This window comes from Rana temporaria, chromosome 7 (genome assembly GCF_905171775.1).
Source record: "Rana temporaria chromosome 7, aRanTem1.1, whole genome shotgun sequence".
NCBI classification, from domain to species: Eukaryota; Metazoa; Chordata; class Amphibia; order Anura; family Ranidae; genus Rana; species Rana temporaria.
In genome coordinates, this window is record NC_053495.1 from 204,884,652 (window position 1) to 204,895,970 (window position 11,319).

The window sequence follows — 11,319 nt, forward strand, 5'->3', positions numbered from 1 at the left end:
TACAGAAGAAGATGCAGGTAATGAGTGGAGGAGAAGGAGCCTCTTATAGAAGAAGATACAGGTAATGAGTGGAGGAGGAGGAGCCTCTTATAGAAGAAGATACAGGTAATGAGTGGAGGAGGGGGAGCCTCTTACAGAAGAAGATACAGGTAATGAGTGGAGGAGGAGGAGGAGCCTCTTACAGAAGAAGATGCAGGTAATGAGTGGAGGAGGAGGAGCCTCTTATAGAAGAAGATACAGGTAATGAGTGGAGGAGGGGGAGCCTCTTATAGAAGAAGATACAGGTAATGAGTGGAGGAGGAGGAGCCTCTTATAGAAGAAGATACAGGTAATGAGTGGAGGAGGAGGAGCCTCTTATAGAAGAAGATGCAGGTAATGAGTGGAGGAGGAGCCTCTTATAGAAGAAGATACAGGCAATGAGTGGAGGAGAAGGAGCCTCTTATAGAAGAAGATACAGGTAATGAGTGGAGGAGGAGGAGCCTCTTACAGAAGAAGATGCAGGTAATGAGTGGAGGAGGAGGAGCCTCTTACAGAAGAAGATGTAGGTAATGAGTGGAGGAGGAGCCTCTTATAGAAGAAGATACAGGTAATGAGTGGAGGCGGAGGAGCCTCTTATAGAAGAAGATACAGGTAATGAGAGGAGGAGGAGCCTCTTATAGAAGAAGATACAGGTAATGAGTGGAGGAGCCTCTTATAGAAGAAGATACAGGTAATGAGTGGAGGAGGAGGAGCCTCTTACAGAAGAAGATGCAGGTAATGAGTGGAGGAGGAGGAGCCTCTTACAGAAGAAGATGTAGGTAATGAGTGGAGGAGGAGCCTCTTATAGAAGAAGATACAGGTAATGAGTGGAGGCGGAGGAGCCTCTTATAGAAGAAGATACAGGTAATGAGAGGAGGAGGAGCCTCTTACAGAAGAAGATACAGGTAATGAGTGGAGGAGGAGGAGCCTCTTACAGAAGAAGATACAGGTAATGAGTGGAGGAGGAGGAGCCTCTTACAGAAGAAGATGCAGGTAATGAGTGGAGGAGGAGCCTCTTACAGAAGAAGATGCAGGTAATGAGTGGAGGAGCCTCTTATAGAAGAAGATACAGGTAATGAGTGGAGGAGGAGGAGCCTCTTATAGAAGAAGATACAGGTAATGAGTGGAGGCGGAGGAGCCTCTTATAGAAGAAGATACAGGTAATGAGTGGAGGAGGAGGAGCCTCTTACAGAAGAAGATACAGGTAATGAGTGGAGGAGGAGGAGCCTCTTACAGAAGAAGATGCAGGTAATGAGTGGAGGAGGAGGAGCCTCTTACAGAAGAAGATGCAGGTAATGAGTGGAGGAGGAGGAGCCTCTTACAGAAGAAGATACAGGTAATGAGTGGAGGAGGAGGAGCCTCTTATAGAAGAAGATACAGGTCTGTGAGAGGCAGAAATCTCGCCTGTTTGTAGAGGAGACCAAATACTTATTTTCCACCATCATTTGCAAATAAATTCTTTCCAAATCGGACAATGTGATTGGATTTGTTCCCACATTTTGTCTCTCATAGTTGAGGTCTACCTATAATGACAATTTCAGGCCCCTCCCATCTTTATAAGTGGGGGGAGAAGTTGCACAATTGGTGGGGACTAAATACTTTTTTGCCCCACTGTATATATATGGTATATACACTCACTGCCCACTTTATTAGGTCCCTCTTGCTAGTCCCGGGTTGGTCCCCCTTGTCCCTTCATTCTTGGTGGCAGAGATACAACAAGGTGTTGGAAACGTTCCTCAGAGATTTTCCTCCATAGTGACATCATAGCATCACACAGATGCTGCAGATTTGTTGGCTGCACATCCATGATGCCGAATGTCCCGTCTCACCACATCCCAAAGGGTCTCTTTTGGATGAGATGTGGTGAGTGTGGAGACCATTGGAGGACAGGGACCTCATTGTCCAGTGGTGAGTGTGGAGGACAGGGACCTCATTGTCCAGTGGTGAGATGATTGGAGGACAGGGACCTCATTGTCCAGTGGTGAGATGATTGGAGGACAGGGACCTCATTGTCCAGTGGTGAGATGATTGGATCTTTGTGACATGGTGACATTATCCTGCTGGGAGGAGCCATCAGAAGATGGGGACACTGTAGTCATAAAGGGATGGACATGGTCACCAACAATACTCAGGTAGGCCGTGGAAGTTACACAATACACAAGGGGCCCAAAGCGTGCCAAGAAAATATCCCTCACACCAGGGGTCGGCCCATCCATTAAGGGCGCACAAAGGGGCCGTCTACCTTATCCATGCATCCACCCCCTTTTCAGGACGCCAGACGCATTGATTCCAATGCGGGGAGGGTGTTTTCTTGAAGCACCTGATTAGAGCCAGAAGCTCTAATAGGCTTAAAAATAGGTTGGGCTTGGGGCGCAGAGCATTGCGCTACCAACCCGCCCAGGTCTGTGACACTAGCGAATCAATATTCACTATTCTTCCTCATTCTCTTCCCGGCCAATTAGGAAGGCCCTATTGGCCAGGGAGTATTAGAACTCCCTGACCAATCGTGTCTCAGGACACACTTTTTGTAGATGTTCGGCCGGAAGGAGAATGTCTCTCTTACCCTACCTGCTCCTTACCTTTACTCTAGTGTAGAAACTGTTAGGTAGATTCACAAAGAGTTAGGCCGGCTTATCTACAGATAAGCCGACCTAACTCTGAATCTACGCCGGCGTTTGTTTAAGCGTATGCTCAAACAGAGATACGCTTAAACAAAGCTAAGATAGGCCGGCTTGCGCCGTTCTATCTTAGCTTGCAATGTTTCTGGTGGCCGCTAGATGGCGCTTCCATTGCGGCCGGCGTAGATTATGTAAATGAGTTTTGTACGCCGATTCACAAACGTACGCCCGGCCGCCGCAGTCGATTTACACCGTTTCCGTAAGGGTTACGCCGCCTAAAGTTATTCCACCTATGAGGTGGAATAACAATGTTAAGTATGGCCGCCGTTCCCGCCGCGAGGTTCGAATTTTTTGCGTCGTTTGCGTAAGTCGTCCGCGAATCGGGATTTACGTTGTTTACGTCCGCGTCGAAATCAATAGGCCCGTACGGCGTACTTAGCCGCAATGCGCACTGGGAAATGTAGTCGCCCGGCGCATGCGCAGTGTCAAAAAACGTCAAATAACGCGAGGTCAAGCCTCATTTCCATACAACACGCCCCCCTCCAAGTCATTTGAATTAGGCGCGCTTACGCCCGCTCGTTTTAGGCTACGCCGCCGAAAATTAACAAGTAAGTGGTTTGAGAATCACTTATAGCCTAAATAATTTACGGCGGTGTAGCCTAAAAAGACTAGGCTAGGCCGTCCTAATTTTAGGCCAACCTACGTGAATCTACCTATGTCTGTCTACTTGCCTGTCTCGATGCTCCGCCCCCCCCCCCCCGTATCAGCTAGCTCCGGTGGAGAACATGACTATATGCAATTGTTCTCCGGACCTACGTTCTCACTACTGTACTTTTCTAGCTTTCTGCTCCTCGGATTGATAGGACTCGGCTTCATAAAGGATCTTCTTAGACGCTCCTGAGTTTAGTTTTTGGCACCCTTTCCCACCCACAGTGTGATCCCTATTGGGGTGGTTGGGTGGGGGGGGGGCGCCGCTCTTAGGTCCGGTGCCTTACCTTATGAACTGTGGTTTCCGTAATCCCCATTATCCCATGTTTTAGGTTTACTGACTAGCATCACTTGGGGCTACATTTCGTGGATCCCTTAAGGCTGCATTCACATTGTAACGCCGCATACGCGGCGTATTTTCCAGCGATTTGTTTATTTTTATTTTATTTTTTTACAAAGAATTTCCATTGCTGTCTATGCCCGAACGCCAATGCCGCCTGAAAAAAAGGGTCCGGGACTTGTTTTCAGTCGGCAGGCGTACAGCGTTTCGGCGTGAGATGTGAACCATCTCATAGACATCAATGGAAATTCGCCCCTCCAGCGGCACGAGCGTCACGCTTCAGGCGTTTTGTCGCCTAGGTGTGAATGCAGCCTTAGAGGGTATTGGATTTTGGATGACTCTTTTGTGCCTCCTGATTCCGGTTGCATTATATACTTCGTGTTATGTTTCCTTGGGAATGATTACATGCAATGTGCCTTATGCTACTTGTTCTTTAAAATGTATTGACTGCCATGCCTGTAATTGTGTTTAAAACCCAATAAAATCCTTGAAACAAAAAAAAAAAGAAAAGAATGTCTCCTGTGTGTTCATGGAGCGGCTCGGCTCTTCCTTCTCCCTGGAGGGGGAGTGATGGTTATGCCGCCCGCCCAAAATAGTGAGCCAGCACTGTCCCACACCATTAAACCCCCACCACCAGCCTGAACCGGTGATACCCCATTCCCCACACCATTACACCCCCACCACCAGCCTGAACCGGTGATACCCCATCCCCCACACCATTACACCCCCACCACCAGCCTGAACCGGTGATAGAAGGCAGGATGGATCCATGCGCCAAATTCTGACCCCACCATCTGAATGTCGCAGCTGAAATCCGACTCATCAGACCAGGCAACGTTTTTCCAATCTTCTGTTGTCTGATTTTGGTGATCCTGTGCCAATTGTAGCCTCAGTTTCCTGTTCTTAGCTGACAGGAGTGGCACCCGGTGTGGTCTTCTGCTGCTGTGGCCCATCTGCTTCAAGGTTGGATGTGTTGTGGGTTCAGAGATGGTATTCTGCATACCTTGGATGTAACGAGGGGTTAGTTGAGTTACTGTTATCTTTCTTTTTTTTTTCATTCAAATTTAAGTTTATTTTCAATAAAATAAATACATACATTTGTATTAAATTAGCAAGAAATAAGTCAATAGCACGCAGAAATATAATCATTTAAATACATTTCAATTCATAATAATCATTCCTGTCTTATTAACTGCCACTTATATCTATCCATCCTATATGCTCTACACCATGTGGTGAAAGTAAGGCAGTTCACATAAGCTAAATTAAAAGACTATTTCAAAGTAATACTTTAAACTTGAAAGAGAAACAGAATATTTTCATATATCAAGGAATTCCTAGGTCTAGCATTATCACACAATAAGTTATATAAGGGATAAAACTAATTGAGTGTACCAGATTAAATTACTTAGAATAATTAAAGGATAAGATATCCGGAGTGCATCAACCTCTCCGACACCCCTAACGGGAACTTTCTGTGTCCAAGAGGTTGAGCAAAACCTCCAATCCTCCCTCCCTCCCTCCAATAACTATTACTGGAACTCTCCGATAACCGAAATTTTCGGAATCCCCATCAAATCTAATTATTTCAAAGGTTTGGTAGAATCCTTCAATTACTTAAACATAAACTTATCTTTTCAAAATAAAACAAACTGAGGACCAAAAATCTTAAGGATTCTATCCCCAGAGATAAAATAATGAGATAAAACCTAAGAAGAATCAGAAGAAAAAAAGAAAGAGTGACAAAAGACAAGAGAGGAAGTGAAAAAAGAAAGCCAAAAGAAAATCAGGAGAGATAGAAAATTAGCCTGCCTGCCATCTACCAGCATTGTCCAAAAGACACTGATGTCATCAAAACCTTCACGGAGTATAAGTTATCCCCATGTATTCCAACCAAGGTTCCCAGATTTCATAGAAAAGAGTAGACTTATCCAACATGGAGCAGACCCTTTTCTCTTGTTCCATAATCCATGTGACCTTTCTTTTCATATATAGGATGGAAACATTAGTCTTTTTCCATGCAGCTGCGAGTGTAATCCTGGCACCCGTCATAATATATAAGATGAGTTTTCTGGTAACCTTAGAAGTTAGAGGTAACATTCCGTTAAGTAAAGCAATAGTAGGAGATTGATGCAGGTTACAGCCTGTGACTCGTCTGATTATATTGAACACCTTATTCCAGTAACCCCGAATTTTGGGACATTCCCACCAAATATGTATCATAGACCCCAATCCATGGCAGCCTCTGAAACATAGGGGAGAAGTTGTCGGATACATAGAGGTCAGTTTGACGGGAACTAAATACCATCTAGTATAAATTTTTATGTTCGCTTCTATAAGAGAGACATTCACATAACCTTTAATGGATCTGGTATAATTCTTATACCAGTCCGACAAATCCCATTCGTTATTAAGTTCCTTTTCCCATGCCAGCATATGCGGCAATTTGGTGTCATTAGTAGCAAGTGAATTATATATAATTGAAATATTCCCCTTCCTGGACAAACCCTGATCACATTTACTTTCATAGGGTGTCAAAAGTCCAGATATCGAGTTGTTATCCCATAGGCTTTGAGCGTAGTCATGTAGTTGAGAAAATCTTAGTTTTTCTGAGACAGGAAGGTCTAGCTTGTCAATAAAATGTTGCTCGGGGAGGGGACTCGAACGAGAAAAGAAGCGTCCTATACGATACAACCCCTTATCATGCCACCATTTAAAGGAATCTTTATCAATTTTAGAAGTAAAGAATGGGTCTATGAAAATATTCGATAAAGGCCTACCTTTAGAGATTAGAGAGGGATTGTTTTTAAGTGAATCCCATAAAACTAAAGTTTGAGATAGAGTCGGAGATAATATAGAAGGCCTTTTCTTGGTATGACTCCACATTAAATCCTCTATCGTTAGATTCGGAATCGCCTGTTCTTCGATGTCTATCCAATCAGGACGTTCATTTTTAAGAAAAATTTCTGATAATTGCGCTAATCTCGCTGATTGGTAGTACCATATCAAATTAGGCACACCTAGACCGCCTTGTTCAGATAAGTTATAGAGAGTGCGAGATGGAAGGCGTGGACCCTTGTTGTTCCATATAAACTTGGTAATTTTGCCTTGAAAGGATTTTAGTTGACTTTTGATTATCGGTATAGGTAATGACCGAAAGAGATACAAAAGCCTAGGGAGAAGAGTCATCTTGACCGAATTAATTCTACCAATCCAACCTATATTCTGAGTACCCCAGTCTTTCAGATCCTTCTCAAGTTTTCTATACATAGGGGGATAGTTGGCTAGATATAAATTATGAATATTGGGGGTCAAATTAATGCCTAGGTATTTAATATAAGAGGCGTCCCATTTGAATCTATAACGTTCTTTCAGTAGAGAAACAGTGGACTCAGTAAGTGAAACATTGAGGGCCCTGGATTTGGCTATGTTTACAGCAAGACCTGAAACCAGAGAAAATTCGTCCATAAGAGAGTATACTTCGGGCAGGGATGTTTCTGGTGCAGTCAAAAAAAGTAAAAGGTCGTCTGCAAATAAGGCGCACTTATGTTCCTTTTTGGCACATCGAACACCCCTGATATTTGCATTTTCACGAATAGCTATAGCCAGGGATTCAATCACAATTGCAAATATCAGGGGAGATAAAGGGCATCCCTGCCTTGTACCTCTACGGATCTCGATAGATTCTGAAAAAATACCTTGAAAGCGTACTTTAGCTTCAGGGGAATAGTAAAGTGCAGACAGGATACCCAGAAATTTAGCGCCAAACCCCCAATGGTTCATCACCTTGAACATAAAAGGCCAAGACACTGAGTCAAATGCTTTCTGAAGATCTATGGAAAGAAGCATACCCTTCTGACCAGTATCACCAGACCATCCTGAGTTCAGTATAGAAATCAGATCAATAGCTCTCCTAACCTGATCCGGACCTTGCCTCCCAGTAATGAAGCCAACTTGATCTTTACTAACATATTGACCAATGAAAGAAGATAACCTATTGGCCATTATTTTAGTAAGTATCTTAAGATCGTTATTGATAAGAGATATCGGTCTATAGTTCTCCACCAGGCTATGATCCTTTTTCGGCTTAGGGATCACCGATATATAAGCCAAATTGAGTTGTCTTTCTATAGGATCTCCCTCGGTCATGTGGTTGAAAAATCTCACCAAATAGGGCGTTAAAATGCTTGAAAATGTTTTGTAATATGAACTCGAAAATCCATCAGGTCCCGGGGCTTTATCTAATTTTAGGTGTTTAATCACTGTCGATACTTCCTCAATTGAAATGGGAGCCTCCATCACCTCTGTATGTATTTCAGACAATTTAGGAAGATTCAGATTGCTAAGAAAATCATCTATCCTCTCTGAAGAAGAATCCTCAGTAGAGGTATAAAGCTTAGAATAAAAGTCATGGAAGGCCTCCATTATTCTCCTAGGGTTTAGGGAGAATGAACCGTCAATCATCTTTATTTTAGGGAGAGTTCTTGATTGAAATCTAGGTGACAATTTATGTGCTAGCATTGGACCTATTTTATCTTTAAATTTATAGAAATTAGCTCCAGTCCATTTTATATCTTCCCCCGCCTTAGTCGTAAGTACCAGGTTCAGAGCAGATCTGGCCGCATCAAGTGCCTGAGTAGGAAAGTTATGAGGATCAGTTTTATGTTTTCTACACAGGTCTAAATAGTTGATTTCCAGTCTTTTTATTTCTAGGTTCTTCTGTTTTTTGAGGTTAGCGGCCAATTGTATTATTTTGCCCCTGATAGAAGCCTTGTGAGCAGCCCACAAAGTTTCAGGGGATATATCATCTGTATCATTGTGTTCAAAATATTCTAGAAGGGATTGCTCAATATCCTTTATTAGGACAGGATTTTTCAAAATAGATCTATTAAGTGTCCAATGAGATACTTTAGGAGAAGTATCCTCTCTCCTTAGTGACAAAAGAACCATTGAGTGATCCGACCAGGAAACATCAACTATATTAGATTTAATGGCTGCCGGGACGTGATGGTTTGATATCAATATATGATCTATACGAGAGTAAGACTGGTGGGGGTTAGAATAGTGAGTATAGCCTTTAGTTCTTGGGTTTAATTCCCTCCAGATATCAGTCAGTCTGTTTTGATGTAAAATACGTGCTACTTGTAAACTAATTTTAGTCGGTCTGATGACCTTATCGGCTTTAGATTTGGATTTGTCCAATCCAATGTCGAAAGCCAGGTTAGAGTCTCCTCCCATAACAATAATTCCCTCCATAAATGGACGGAGGGTATCAAGCATCTGAGTGAAAAACCGCTTTTGACCTCTGTTAGGAGCGTAATAAGAAACGAATGTGTACATTTTTTCATCAAGAGTACCTTTTATCAAGATAAACCTACCTTCCGGGTCTCCATATTCCTTGATCAAGTTAAAATTACAGTATCTAGAGAACAAAACGGCCACACCTTTAGTTTTGTTTTCCGCTTTAGCTAGAAAAAATAATGGATAGTGAGCATGCATAAAAGTGGGGTTGTATCGTTTAGGGAAGTGGGTTTCTTGAAGGAAAACCACATCTACATTAAGAGATTTGTAAACTTGAAGAGCTTTGCGTCTCTTAATAGGAGAATTCAACCCCTGAGTGTTGTGAGTGACAACACTAAGGGGTTTAGATACATCATTTGATCCAGCCATAAGTCTTGTCTACTACTATGGTTAGGCAGGACCGCAAGGATATCATCTGTAACACCGTTATTACGAGCAATGGCAGGCAGGCTAAAGAGAAGAAGAGGGCGAGAAGGAAAAAAGGGAAACAGAAAGAAGAGGCAAAAAGACAAGAATAAAAAAACATACTGCACAACAAGTCACTAAATCGTGCAAGGTCAAATCGTGACCCAGAATGGGGGAAGAGAAAGAGTCTCCTTCCCTCATTCAAACGAAAAACATTAGCATAGTCCCTTAAATGGACTATATTCTTACCCATTGGGTCGACAAAGTGTCGCTCCAAGAGGTAAGTTGAGGTCCAATACCTCACCGTCGTCAGTCGTCGACAGATTAAACTTTACATCATAAAAACTTTTTCAAGAACAATGGCATTCAATTAATAGGGACCATAAAAAATAAAAAATAAATAAGGAGAGAGGGGTAAAAAAAGAAAGGGGGAAAACCATACTATATATGTATTATATTATATATTTCAGAAATGAAGAAGTAACCTCCTCCGTATTAAATAGTAAAAATAAGAGGGGAAAAAAAATAATAATAATTTCCCTTCTCCCTTTTCCCTCTCTCCTAAAAAAATAAAAAAAAATCATCTCGGACACTGTGTGACATAAAAAAAATCCTGAGAGACACTTCCTGGGTAAGACTATTCAATATTCAGGTGATGGAGTCTTTTCCAACTTTTCTGTATTTGACCTTGTTCCAAGGATTCAGATTTGGACTAGTAGGTGTGGTCCTCTTGCCTGATGGTAGTTGAGGTGAAGTAGTGTCCATAGCTGGTTTAAGAGAGATAATTTTTAGATCAATTAGAAGTTTTTCACCCTCGCGGAGATTATGTATCACATGGTGTCTGCCATTGTGATTGAACTTTAAGGCGAAGGGAAAGGCCCATTTGTATTTGATGTCATTGTCCATGAGGGCCGACAATAACGGTTTCATCGCTCTTCTTCTCTGGATGGTGTATGGAGAAATGTCAGAAAATATTTGTATTGTAGCACCATGGTATTGGAGATTCTCCTGTTGTCTAGATCTTTTCATAACGTCCTCCTTGGTGGAGAAATAATGAGGCTTGACCACCACATCTCTGGGTAAACCATCTCTTCTTAGTGGACCCAATGATCTATGAGCCCTGTCTAATTCCATTTTTGGAGTAGGTATAGATGGTAGAAGGATTTTTATAATGTCCTGTATTGCTGAGTGGACATCCACAATGGATTCAGGAAGACCCCTGACCCTAAAATTCTCCCTTCTTGACCTGTTTTCTAAATCATCAATCTTATCCTGAGCAGCCTCCAGTTGATCTTGCAAGAAATGCATATGGCTATCATGTTGTTCAGTTTTCGAAACGTTAGCATCTAACTTATGTTCTATAGAATCAATCCTGTTGCCAAGACAATGAAAGTCAGCCCTGATATCGTTAGTGATTTTCTTGGCAGTAAGAGCTAAACCCCTTTCCATCATTTCAGATATTTTGTTATACGGTTCAGCAACATTGAAAGAAGCTTCCGGAACATGTTCAGTATTTGCAGTTACCTGTTTAGGATCCTGAGAGACGGACTCAATAGGAATCATGTGGTCAGCCATTGTAATTGTGAGAGCTCCCCCAATTGTAGAAGGATATAAATTTAGAAGCTTTGCTGAACCCAGAGAAGGAGGTGATGAGGTGGGAAGTAGAAGTGACGAGACTTGTCTGTCGAACTCAGTATCTCCAACAGATGTCTGAGGGCTTGTAGAAGGAGGGGAGTCTATATCATAAAGAGACTCTTTGATGATTCTATTTTTGTTTTTTTTACTTTGTTTCCCCTTCATATATATGAAGTGTTAAAATAAATATCTGACAACAGTATTCAAATATCAATGTATTGCGAAATCTGCAGTGTACTCCTATACCAGCTCCCTTAGGTAGAACTCTCTTACCACAATTATCAGTCAGCAGAA